General features: G+C 44.2%; 1 protein-coding gene across 1 annotated transcript in view; it reads right to left on the bottom strand.

Annotated features, from left to right (window-relative positions):
• The window catches only part of LOC145296143 (uncharacterized), a 7,970-nt gene extending 6,086 nt beyond the window's left edge, over nucleotides 1-1,884 (bottom strand). Inside the window, exon 1 of the mRNA XM_080142319.1 lies at nucleotides 1,754-1,884. The gene's annotated coding sequence lies outside the window, so the exon portion shown is untranslated. The remainder of the gene's footprint in view (nucleotides 1-1,753) is intronic.
• Between the last annotated feature and the right edge of the window lie 12,295 nt (nucleotides 1,885-14,179).

Below are 14,179 nucleotides of genomic sequence, written 5' to 3'. Positions count from 1 at the left end.
TAGGAAGGCATACTCGAACGCGTACTGCGAAGGAGGAAAAGAACGGGGGAAAAAAATGTGACGTCTTTGCTGTTACGACCACCGCCGCGGACGTAGGTTTAAATTAAGGCTAGACAATGTCTGAGTAATTTCGTAGAGATCGCAGAGGTCAATTTTTTTTTAATTTGACCCCTATTATGACCCCTTAACATTTATTGTTTTGTGCTCAAATCAAGTTATTAAGTTAGATCCATGTCCAAGGAACCTATATCTAAAGTTTCAATACCCAAAATTGGCGGAGAAGTTTGGTAGAGTTCTGAAAGGTCAAATCGTTGAACTTTGACCCCTTAACAGCCAAATTTCTGGCCTAAAACGGATTACAAAGATTTTCCCAAATCTCAGTACCCTGTATATCAAATTTCAAGTCTGTAGTGTGTCTATAGAGACAATAAGCGCGCAGTTTAATGTCAGTGTGGGAACTGTTCACATAATTGTTTGCGAGGAACTTAAAATGTGGAGGTTTGCGTAAAATTTGTTCCAAGGGTGCTCAGAAAGAGTGATTTGGTTAGAAAAGCAGAGAGATAGTCGAACTGATCATTTCATATCATGCAGTCCAGCCCTTGCTTCTTTTAACATTTGGTTATTCCCTAAGCTCAAGGAAAACTTTAAAGGCTGTCGTTATGGGACAATTGTGGAGATGAAAGAGGCCGTGGGTAGGGTGATTGACACACTAACACAAAAGGACTTCCATGGGGCCTTCCAGCAGTTGTTGGAATGGTAAAACATATGCATGGCAGCCGGTGGAGATTACTTCGAAAGGGATTAGAGTTTTATGTATGCACAGTCAATAAAAGTGTCTTTACGAAAAAAAAGTCTGGAAACTTTTGAAGGAACATCATATATATATATATATATATATATATATATATAAAAGTGAAAGTGTTTGTCTGTCTGTGTGTCTGTGTACATTTTCCTACGCAATAACTCTGTCAATTTTAAGTCTACAGACTCAAAATTTAATATACGGGGTAGTGAGATTTTTTTGATTTAAACAGTTGAAATTTTAGATATAGGTTCCTTTGACATGGATCTAACTTAATAACTTGATTTGAGCCCAAAATAATAAATGTCAAGGGGTCACAATAGGGGTCAAATTAAAACAAAAATTGACCTCTGCGGTCTCTACCAAATTACTCAGGCAATTGCTGGTCTAAACATTTTAAATTTTACATAAAGGGTATTCAGAGATAGGGCAAGCTTTTTAATCGGTTTGGGTCGAAAATTTTTGTTACCAATATATACGGATAGATATATATTAACAAATTTCGAAATAAAATCACTTTGTCTTTTTCAAGCCTTTTTTATTCTTTGGCAGACGTTTGAAATTGAAGCCGAATTGTTACCCCCCCCCCCACGCATATCATTTGTCTCGTTAAGAGCACCTGATTACAGAAACGTAAATATCAAGTCCGGATATATTTTATAATAAATAGATCTTAGTGAAGAATGAAATAAAACCTTTAATTTCTTATTTTTTTCATATTTAACTGTTCTCTAACATTAATGCGTTCCTTTTTTTAAATGTTAAAAATAAGAAAAAAAATAACATCAAAATTCTAATAGCGGCAAAAAATAAAGTGACCCCAATTTCGAACAACCATCTTGTTTTCACTATTAAACAGAAAAGGTAAAATGATAAAAAGATATTGCTTCTGTTAGAAAATTCTAAAATTCTAAACTTAAATGTGATATTTTGAAATAAGATTTTACTTACAGTTTATCGTGTTTTGTTTTGGGATTTTTTTTTTACCAGAAAATTTTTTTAACTTGTTGACTGGCTGAAAAAGTTGATCAAAGTGAAATAAGCGTGCGACTTCAGTCTACTCAGCAGCAAATTGATTGGATGATTCACAAACAAATAATGAAACTGGTTTGTCCAGACAAATATTTTTAACTTAATAGAAGACATTAGGCGACAATACATTTTTTGTTCAAGTTTTTATTAAAATGAATATAAAACTAATAAAATATTTTTATTGTCAATTTTTCTTTCTAGACGATTAAATCTCAGGTAATGTTATCTTCAGTGCGTCTTTAACAAATATATAATAGATAGGAAGTCAATATATATATATATATATATATATATATATATATATATATATATATATATATATATATATATGAACGTGTCTGTGTGTCTGTGTACATTTCCCTACGCAATAACTCTATTAATTTTTTGTCTACAAACTCGAAATTTGATATACAAGGTACTGAGATTTGGGAAAATCTACGTGATTGAGTTTTGGCCAGAAATTTGGCTGTTAAGGGGTCAAAGTTCAACGATTTGACCTTTGAGAACTCTACCAAACTCCTCCGACAATTTGGGGTCTAAACACTTTTTAGTTTTTTTTTTTTTTGTTTTTTTTTTTTTTTTACACAGTGATCACCACTTATCAAGGCCCGGAATCCACTCAGGGATAAGGGTTATTGCAAGTACATTACGTTAGTGAGGAGATTTGCTGAAATGTTTACTTAAGGGGGCGGTTCATTAGGAATTTGTTAACATTGGACTTGAAGACAACCAAGTTGTAGTCCGGAGGGAAGCAGGCAGACGGAACAGAGTTCCACAGGCGTGCAGTTCTAAGAAAGAAGCTTTGTTCATGGAATCTGCGTTTTGATTTAGGCACAGATATAGAGTGGGGGAAATTTTTCACAGTGGATTCAGCTAGACGGGTGTTTTTCGTGAAAGATTGGTGAGGGGGGACCAGAGATTGGAGTTCTGACGAGCATCTGCCATGGAAATAACGATAAAACAAGGACAGGCTCGCAACGTCTCTTCTGTGGGAGAGAGGTTGCAGGGTAGAGAAAAGGGCATCCCCCACTAAGCCACGAAGTCTATTTTGTACTCTGTCAAGGCAGGATAGGCTGTCCTTAGCAGCTCCGGCCCAGATATGGCAACAGTACTCCATCCTTGGACGTACTTGGCTTTTATATAGATAGAGAATTGCATCCGTAGTGAGATATCTTCTGGAACGGTAGAAGGACCCCACCATCTTTCCAGCGACCTTGGCAACAGACTTGATGTACGTGTTCCATTTCAGATCAGGAGTAAAGGTCAAACCCAGAAGCTTGTCAAAACACGGGGCCTCACCCAGACGAGAGCCATCCATCACAATTGATGCCAGATGGGGATCAGAGCGTTGATGATGTAAGGATAGGAGTTTGGTTTTGGATGCATTAAAGGTAACCAGCCACATCTTCCCCCACTGAACCACGCGCTCGAGAACTTTGTCATTTACAGCCTTTGATGTGTTGCCGTAGATGGTCGTGTCATCAGCATAGATGTCAACGAATGATTTAAGTATGTGTTTAGGGAGGTCATTGATGTAGATCAGGAAGAGAGTTGGGCCCAGGATTGACCCCTGAGGGACTCCAGCATTTATATTGCAGGCCTCCGATTTTTGTCCATCGACCACTACTCTTATAAGCCTATCGGAGAGAAATGTTATATATATATATATATATATATATATATATATGTACGGTGAACTGGGATATAATGGGAAATAACTGCTGTCAGGAGTGCTGTTTCATCCCTTACTTGAGTTGTCCATTTAATAGAGTCGCTTCCCTTGAATAGCATTTCCTTTCCAGAAGGCATTTTGGTGGGAAATTTGACTGCTTCAAGCTTGAAAGCATCATCCTACTCCATCCATCAAGTAAGTACACCTTTCGCATTTTTTATGATGAGATCATAGAGTCAAGATGTTGATTTCTTAATCTTTTATACTAATTTGTGACCCTATTTTCTTCATTTTGAGACTCTCAATCTTTCTATTTCTGGCCTAGTATAGTCAACAGATGGATTTTATCATCTATGCCTCTTGGGGGAAATCCACCCCTGGGGGGGGGGATTTCCCAACAGTCATTCTGTAAAGTCCTGAAGGATTATATGCGGGGATTGTCAGATGCTGGCGAATTATTACGATGTTTACTCAGCATATGGCAATACCTATAGTCGTGGAATCTCCTTGCTAGTAAATCGCACCCTATCAGCATCGGTGAATGTTGTTCACGCGGACGGGGACGGGTGGGCGATTGTCGTCGATGTTGCCGTTAATAGCAGTGTGTTTCGGATAGTCGCAGTTTATGCACCTAATTCTGCTGTGGAGAGGGCTTCCTTCTTTAGACGGGTGGAGGGTTTTATAGATGATCCGGAGAGGGTAGTCTTAATGGGTGATTGGAATGCCATCCTTAATCCCAAGATAGATAAGGTCGGGGGGACTAGCGGGTTTGTGTGGTGCGACAGCAGTCTGTCTGACCTGATGGCTTCATGCGACCTGGTCGACAGATTTTGGCTGGATCACCTGGGGCGGGAGATGTGGACGTGGCATCCTAATACGCCTTCCTATCCAAGTACTTACTTGGATCGGATGTTAGTTAGGAGAGGCGATGTAGATTTCCTATCTTGCCCCACGTTCCACTTTTTAGGACACTCAGACCATGAACTAATTATGGCCCGTTTGAACTTGAGCTATAGGCCTAGACTGGCCGGATACTGGAAGATCAACAGCACCTTGTTGGAGCTGGAGGACTATCGGTTGAAGGTTACAGAGATAATCCAACGGGCATTAGTGGGGGCGGTTACCGGGAGAAAGTGGTGGGTTAGTCTCAAGGCTAAGATTAGAAGCTTCTCGGTCCAGTACAGAAAACGCCTCGCACTAGATAAGGCTAAGGCCAAGAAGTGTATAGAGAATAGGCTGATCTAGGCGGTGGAGGGGGGGACCCTCTAGAGATAGCGCTAGCAAAACAAGACTTCAACCGCTTGGCTAGCGAGCAGTACGAGAGCCAGATAGTTAGAGCTAGGCTAATGAAAGTCTCGAATGAGGCTGTTAATGTAGACGCAGTTGAGCATAAGGCTACTCTACGGCAGGGCTCGGATGGGTACATTCAAAAAGTAAACGACCTGGAAGGGTACACCCTCATGTCAATGCAGGAGATTTGCGAGGGGTTTTGAAAGCATCTATCAGAGCGCTTCACCTAACTACCCAGACTCAGGGTTGAAGAGTTTGGCAGCTATTTGGCCGACTCACCCCGACTTATGGCGGCTAGAGCGGCTAGCTGTGATGGTCTTGTCGCGGAACATGAGATCATTACTGCGTTGAAACAGGTCGGCTGCAACAAGTCCCCGGGGCTTGATGGTCTACCCTACGAATTCTACTTGATAGTGTCGCCCATGTTGGTCCCTATTCTGAAGGATATGGTCAATCATTGGTTTGTTCAGGGGTCCATCCCTGGGCAGGTGACCAAGGGTGTGATCACATTGCTGAGGAAAGGTCAACAGCATGGTGGGGAGGAAGATTTAGACGATTTCAGTCTCTTGACTCTGCTAAACACAGAGTTAAAGATTTTGACCAAGGTTCTTGCGAATCGGTTGCAGGTTGTCATCACTGACTTGATCGAACCAGACCAGAGCTATGCTGTGAAGGGGAGATCGATTCAGGACAATCTTCATCTGATACGCACGTTCATAAAGGGGACAGAAGACGATGCAGAGGCCACACTGATCAGTTTGGATCAGTCCAAGGCTTTCGATAGGGTGGACCATAGGTTCCTGGGATCTGTACTGGAGGCCGCCGGATTTAATCTGGACTTCCGCAAGCGGATCTCTGTACTGTATGACAGGCCGACAGTAGCGGTGCAGATCAACGGTAAGTTGTCAGAGTCTTTTGACGTCTCCCGGTCGGTGCGACAGGGTTGTCCGCTGTCACCTCTCTTGTACGGCTTGGCGTGGGAACCCTTCCTTCACAAGTTAAGGGACTAGGCGACTACACCAGTCCTGCGCGGGATAGCTCTTCCTGGAAGCACATGAGCCAGGATTTTCGCATTCGCTGATGATGACGTCACCATGTTCGTGTCTAGCCCCACGGACATTCAAGTGGTCACCGAGGCACTTGCTCGATACGAAGAAGTTACGGGTGCCGTCTTCAATCGCAGTGGGTGGTCTGTGGGTCTGTGGTTGGGTGCCTGGATCGGAGTAAATTCGCTTCCAGTCATATTCAGTTGGACCGACGGGCCGGTTTGGATCCTTAGTGTGTGGTTCGGGCTGGGTCTCCAGCTGAAGAAAAACTGTTCGGAAGTAGAGGCCAAGGTCGAATCCTCTGTTAAGACTTGGGTTCAAAGGAAATTGTCCTTGAAGGGTCGGGCGGAGGCATGTGCTACATTCATCTTTCCGTTCATCCTTTACTGTCTGTCTGTACTTCCCCGCCCTGCAAAACGACAAATCAGCTTACAGGAGCACCTTGACACACTCTTGTGGAATGAGGATAAGCATTATGTTTGTAGAGAGGTCTGTGTTCGAAATCCGCTGATCCGCCACTGAAAAGAATTTTTTTTCTAGCGATACTAGCAGTAGCGAGGATGGTCATATCGATCACATGCCTCAAGCGAGTCCGTAACGGGATATCTGTTCCGGATCGGGATCTGATCGTCTACTTTAAATATCTGCTTAAAGTAAAGATCAGATGCGATTGGAAGAAGTTGCCTCGAGTAGCTGTTGACAAGAGGTGGGTGCATGACGCTAGCTTGTGCATCCGACGAGGCGCCAAGTTTGAATTTGTGTTACCACCATAGGCATGGCACATGCAGTACTGGGTCCTATGGAGCCCATCCCGCTAGGTTAGACAAATAAGATATAAAGAAACTCTTGACTGGTGGTACAAATGAGATCCTGTCCCCCGATTGTTTGTTTTTTGGCACTAGAGAACCTTCCGAGGATACCCTACCACTACTCCGCCCTATCTTTTTGTTTTATCACCCCCTGGTCAATCCCTACTCGAAGGTCGCCACCTAATATATTCCCCCCCTTTTATTTTTAACAATCTATTTATTTTACTCCCAACACTCGATATGAAGTCTTCCCAATCCCCATTAGGGATCTCCCCGCTTGTTTTCGGTGCCTCAGAAAACAGTAGGCGATCTAACTACTTAGATTAGCTCAGGGAGGAACCTTACTAACAATGCACTAATTTTATTTTTTGTATATTTTTTTCTATATTTCCCACTCCCCAACACGAACTGTTTTTCTTCCAAATTTAAGAACTTTTTATTTTTTCCAATGAATTGAACTTTTTCACACACACACACACACACACACACACATTTTATTTAAAAAAAAAAAAATGCGTGCACACACACACACATACAGAAATTGTATATATATCCTATTTGCAAAAACGCTGGGGTTTTCATTAGTTAGTTTAGAGTCCACAGAGTGAATGAGGTATTGTGGTAAATGTTGCCAGTCAAGAGCAAAGTCGCCAAAGACTCCATTTTTTTACTTTAGTTACAAAGATCCTGCAACACTCCCCTCCCCAGATCTTATAGGGCCTTGTGCCTAAATTTGTTTTGTCTTTTGGAGATTTTACTTTTTTAAATTTTTTAATTTTATATTGAAATTTTTTAATTGTAATTTTTTTCTTTAAACGGAATAAATTAAATATGAAAATCAAAGTCTAGTATCTGTTCTGATACATACACCGCCTTAGGCAGTGCTGTTCTGGCGACACATTCTCGTGCCTGGAACACCTGACAAGCTTTTTGGGTCGCGTTCTGTCCACACCCCCACTTTGTCTGTCTTTCTCTGCTCTCCCCCCTCACGGGGGAATCCGAGCTGATAATTTACGACCTTCCCCGCGAGGGAGGGTCGTAAACACTTTCTCTCTTCCCTCCACTAACTTCCCACTCCCTCTCTCAGTTCTATCTCCCCTCTTGCCGCATTTTGGACGCCGTCTCCAGGTCAGTCAAAACTGATTTTTTTTTTTACCGTACACATTGATGAACTATGGAAACCACAGATACTGGAAGAGAGAAAAAAGAAACAACACCAGGCAAGGAAATGATAACTCCCCCAAAGTACGACACCCCACATGGGGGAGCAGCACTCATGACAACATGAAAGGAGCAACACTCGGACAACATGAAAGTAGAGGAGAAGCTCCCCACGAGGGCAGCTCCCCCAAAGAGGGAGCAAATTACCAAACTGAGGAGGCACACCCACGAGATCCTCCAAACCAAGGGGCAGCAGTCCCAAAATACATTACCGGGGGAGAAGCTCTCCACGAGGGCAGCTCCCCCCAAAAAGAAGAGGCATACAGCCCAGAAATGAATGCTGGCAAGAAGGTAGCCGCCTCAAGAGACATTATGAAGAGGGATGCGCCCCCAAAGGGAAGCTCCCCAAATAAGGGAGCAGTACTGGACACACCCAATCAAAGCATGAAAGAATCAACCTCTAAAGGGAAACTTGTCTCACAAAACACCTCCAAGACAGCGGAACAATCTTTTAACCCCACAAAAGACCCCTCGCCAAAGAGATCAGAGAAATCTACATGTGGTAAAACCGCTGGTCAAAGACTCTCCCCACAGGAATATAAAGACTTGTACCTTACCAAGTACAAAGAATATATTGAGGGGAACGTCCTCAAGCCAATACCTGGGGACTGAGAGGCGATGGAGGACAAGATCCTATCCTTCATCACTTCGGACATCCGGGCAAATCAGCTCAAGGGGATGAAAAAAGAGGAAATGGCAGAGTTCCTTCAGAAACTGAATATACCCGCCAAGTATATACACCAGAGGAGTTTCACGATGTGGGACGTACTGCTCCTCAACAAGGATGAAGCAGAAAAGTTCTCATGCACAGAACTTAAATGCGCAGGTATTAAGTTACTGCCAGAGTATCGGGGCAGGAGGAGAATCCGAGTGCAAATATTCAATGCTTTTGCTGATCTACGCACAGAACTGCTGGGAGCTTTTCTCAGTAATTTTGGAGAGGTGGAGTGGATGGACCCGGCACGCTCCAAAAATGGTGTCCACCTGGGAAGTCATACAGTAGCAATGCGTGTCAAAAAAGAAGGCTTTCTAGGCACACCAGCAACAATATCTTTCAAGAAAGCCAACATGACAGTGGTGGTTGAGGGTCGGCGCCCTCACTGCTGGTTTTGTCTGAAGCAGGGCCACATGGCAAAAAACTGCCCCCAAAAAGCAGTTCCAAGCCAACCAGTGCCACAAGTAAATACAGTTCCAGTAGCGGGGTGGCAACAGCCACTGAAACTAAGGAATCACCAACATCAGCCCTTGATTTGGCAAAGCCCAAGGATTTTTTTTTTTTTTTTTTTTTTTTTGCATAGGCATCACCACATTATCACGGCCAAGAGGCCACTCCAGGATAAGGGTTAAAGAGTGTACAGTAGAAATTGGACAATATAGTAATCATTAGTAATGAAAATTTGGTAAATTTGATAACTTATATGGAACGGCTCATCAAGAACTTATTTACGTTAGACTTGAACACAACCATATTGTAGTCAGCCGGAAAGCAGTAAAACGGAAGACAATTCCACAGGCGTGCAGTTCTAAGAAAGAAGCTTTGTTCATGGAATCTACGTTTAGGTTTAGGCACAGATAAAGAGTGGGGGGAATTATTGATAGTGTGTACAGCTAGACGAGTGTTTCTTGTGAAAGTTTGGCGAGGGGGGACCATAGATTGAAGTTCAGTCGAACACTTTCCATAAAAATAACGATACATCAACGACAAACTCGCAACATCTCTTCTGTGAGATAGAGGTTGCAAGGAGGAGAAAAGGACATCTCCTACGAGGCTACGAAGTCTATTTTGAACTCTGTCAAGACAGGACAAGTCTTTTCTAGCAGCTCCTGCTCAGATGTGGCAACAGTATTCCATCCTTGGACGTACCTGGCTCTTATATAGATAGAGAATAGCATCAGCAGTGAGATATTTACCGGATCGATAGAAAGATCCCACCATTTTTCCAGCGGCCTTGGCAACAGATTTGATGTACGTGTTCCATTTAAGATCAGAAGTAATGGTCAAGCCCAGAAGCTTGTCAAAACTTGAGGCCTCCTGAAGACGAGAGCCATTCATTTCAATTGATGACAGATGTGGATCAGAATGTTGATGATGTAAAGAGAGAAGCTTGGTTTTAGATGCATTAAAAGTAACCAGCCACTCCTTTCCCCATTGTACAACGTGCTCAAGATCAGAGGAGAGAGAATTGGAGAGAACTTGGTCGTTTACTGTCTTAGATGTGCTACCATAAATGGTAGTGTCGTCAGCATAAATGTCTACAAATGATGTAAGGATGTGATTTGGAAGATCATTAATGTAGATCAGGAAAAGAGTTGGGCCCAGGATGGACCCCTGAGGGACACCGGCATTAATACTGTGAGCTTCTGATTTTTGCCCCTCAACTACTACTCTTATGAACCTATCAGAAAGAAATGATTTAATAATTGAGAAGACTTTTCCAGCTATACCATAGCTAGCGATCTTATGAAGTAAATCTTTATGCCATACCCTATCAAAGGCTTTAGATATGTCAAGAGCAATTGCCCTAGAAAGATTGCCTCCGTCGAGAGATTTGCTAATCCTATACGATATAACTGTAAGCACATCTGCTGTAGATCTAGCAGAACGGAAACCATATTGAGTGTCACTAAGAAGGTTATTTTTGTTGAGATGGTTGATTACTTCTGTATTTAACACAGATTCTAGCAACTTACTCATGACGCACAGGAGACTTATTGGCCTGTACTGAGAGGGGGATGAGCGATCACCTGAATTCTTAAATACAGGGCATACTGATGAAATTTTCCATGGAGATGGGAAACTATTCTCCTTAAGACAACGTTTAAACAGTTTTGTAAGTATGGGCGCTAGTTCAGGTTGAAGTTTTTTGCGTACTATAATTGGAATACCGTCAGGGCCAGTTGCTTTACTGGAATCAAGGTTTTTGATTAGCTTGGCAACATCACGTACAGATATACGTATATCACATAGCCTGTTTTCTGATACAGGAGGATTAATGGAGTACGGTGGCAGGGCATAAACGGAAAAACACATCTATCTCCACATCAACCCAACCACCTGCTCAACAGCAACAGCAGCAACAACAGTCGCAGCCGCAACGGCAACTTCAGCAAAAACAACATAAGCAGCAGCATCAGCAGGAGCAGCAACAGCAGCCGCAGCAACAACTGTCGCAACAACAACTGTCGCAACAGCAACAACAGCAACAACCACAGCAGCAGCCACCACAGCAGCTTGAGCAGCAGCAACATAAACAACAGGATCAGCAACCAGAGGAGCAGCAACAACCAACAGTCCCCACACCAATCGAGACGAGGACCAAGCGGAAGAAAAACTCTGAGGATGAATCAGCTAGTGAGAGGGAGAGGAACTCAACCTTACCACTCTCCGGTTCATTCGAAATGCAGAAAAAGAAAAAGAAAAGAAGAAAAAGGGAAGAAAAGGTGGCCCCTACTCTCTGTGAGCATACACCACCCCAAACAACAACACAACACACTTCCCCTCCAAACCAAACATACCACCAACACCAGACATTACACCAACACAAGACACTGCACCAATACCAGACACCACACCAGACACTGCACCAATACCAGACACAACACAAACACCAACACCAGACACCACACATACACCTGTCCCCACACAAATGCAGACTGAGCCACCACCCCAAAAAGAAAAGAGTGAACCCGGGAGGGGGAGAGACCCTTCAGCTTCTCCCGCTCACGGATTACTGTATCAGAGACTCTTCCTTTTGAAATGAGGGAGAAACTGTGTTTTATAGACCCCTGTCTGTGGCAATGAATTTACACCACTGACAGAGAAAAAATTTAAAACCTCTGCTGGATTGCCAACAGATAGGGGGAAAAGACATTAATGTTCCGTCTAATTTCCCGCACGCCCCAGTGCTAACAACTTTTGTCAGGCTTCCAGAAGCCTGCAAGACACTTATGGACAATGCTGGAGGCCGCTGAAGGGGCTGTTCTGGGAATTGAACTGATTAGAAAAAAATGTCCCTTCCCTTGAGGAACTCTCAAAACAATGCAAGGGAAGGGTCCGAGTGTTGGTCCATCCGTCACTCTATAGGGCCCTTAAATTGACTTCTCCTTTGGCTGTTGGCGGCATTGTGAGGGAAGGTCAGGATATGAAAAATCTGACCACCTTGAGCATTGCATACAGTGTCAGCATCTTTTCCCCGACCGATTTCGGAGCTGAGTGTAACACATCTTAAGGTAGGTACCATGGCTTTAAATTTAGCTAGTCTGAATGCGAGGGGCTTGAGATCATCGGGCTGGGTGGATCGCCTCCAGCACGACCTCTTGTCCCTTGGAATGGATGTGGCTGCAATTCAGAAGACGCATTTCGTTTCTTCTGTGGACTGTCAGGTGCTGGCACGAGATTTTGAGGTTTTCTAAGCATATGGCAGCCCGTGGGGTAAGGCAGTCTTCTTGCTGGTTAAACGCACCCTGTCTGCAAAGGTCGATGTTGTTCATAGGGATGCGGAGGGAATGCTGGTCGTGGCTGATGTTGCCCTAAAAGATTCGGGTGGTCACGGTTCATGCACCCAGCAGCACTCGTGAGAGGGTCTCATTCTTCAGTCAGCTCGACGCGTTTGTAGATTGTCGGGAGCCGGGAAGTGCTAATGGGGGATTGGAATGCCCTCTAAGACCCCAAGATAGATAAGGTAGGAGGCGAAGCTAGAGGGTCGGAGAGGTGTGCATCCAGCCTGGCTGATCTGATGGCTAGATGCGGTCTGGTCGGCAGGTTTTGGGTCGAGCATCCGGGGCGGGAGATGTGGACGTGGACCAATAGCGCTCCCTCCTATCCAAATACCTATTTGGACAGGATGTCAGTTAGGAGAGGCGAAGTAGACTTCCTCTCTTGTCCCACGTTCACTTGGCTAGGCCAGACGGACCATAAACTTGTTATGGCTGGCTGAAGCTAGGAAATAGGCCTAAGTTAGCAGGGTACTGGAAGTTAAACACCTCCCTTCTGGAGATACAAGACTCCAAAAATCAGTTAAGAGAACTAATTAAAAAAACACTAGTGGGGGCCATTACCGGGAGCAAATGGTGGTTAGGTCTCAAAGCCAAGATCAGAAGCTTCTCCGTCAAGTATGCCCAGTGCCTCGCACTAGATAAGGCCAAGACGAAGAAGAAGCTAGAGCAGAAACTAGCCGGGCTACAGGGGAGGGTGATAAGGTTAGTCAGGAACTAGCTAAGCAGGACCTTCTACGCAAGACTAGCAAGCGTTATGAAGGCCAAGTAGTTAGAGCTAGGCTTAGAAAGATAGGCAACGAAGCAGTCAATTTTGATGCAGATGTGCGCCGTGAGGTTTCTAGGCATGGCTCAGACAAATACATTGCCAAAGTCAAACATCTGGATGGAAGCACCCTGGAATTGACTCGGGAGATCTGCGAGGGGTTTCGAGAACATTTTGAGGAGCGTTTTACACAGCAGCCCGATCTTCCGGTCCTTGAGTTTAGCAACTATTTGGCCGACTCTCCTCACCTTGAGGCGACTAGAGCGGCTAATTGCGAGGGCCAGGTGACGGAGCAGGTATTTACTGCGCTGAAGCAGGTCAGCTGTGACAGATCGCCAGGACTCGATGGTCTGCCATATGAACTGTATTTGAGGCTGCCACCCATGTTTCTGCCTCTTCTGACGGATATGTTCAACCATTGGTTTGCTCAGGGATCCATCTCAGGGCAAGTCACCAAGGGAGTGATCACATAGCTGAGGAAAGGTGACGGGCATGGTGGGGAAGAGTTAGACGACTACAGGCCCATAACTCTGCTAAACACAGAGTTGAAGATTTTGGCCAAGGTCCTGTTGAATTGGCTGCAGGTTGTTATCGAGGAGTTGGTTGAACTGGAACAGAACTACGCTGTGAAGGGGAGATCGATTCAGAACAACTTGCACCTGATCCGCACGATCCTAGAGGGGGGAATAGATGAAGACACGGAAGCCATGCTGATCAACTCAGATCAGTCCAAAACTTTTGATAGGGTCGACCATCGTTTCCTGGCATCTGTCTTAGAGGCCGCCGGTTTTAAACCGGACTTTTGCAAGTGGATTTCCATAATGTATCAACAGCCCAAGGCTGTCGTGCAAGTCAACGGAAAGCACTCAAAACCCTTTGTTATCTCTCGGTCGGTTCGTCAGGGTTGTCCACTATCGCCCCTGCTTTATGTCCTGGCCTTGGAGCTTTTGCTCCGTAAGCTGAGACATGGGGAGGCAAATTCAACCCTACGCAGAATGGCTCTGGCTGGCGGCTCAGCTGCCAAGGTATCCGCATTTGCCAATGATG

The sequence above is a fragment of the Euprymna scolopes genome, chromosome 16 (assembly GCF_053919585.1).
Source record: "Euprymna scolopes isolate OS-2025 chromosome 16, ASM5391958v1, whole genome shotgun sequence".
NCBI lineage: Eukaryota > Metazoa > Mollusca > Cephalopoda > Sepiida > Sepiolidae > Euprymna > Euprymna scolopes.
This window is presented reverse-complemented; position numbering and strand designations above follow the sequence as displayed.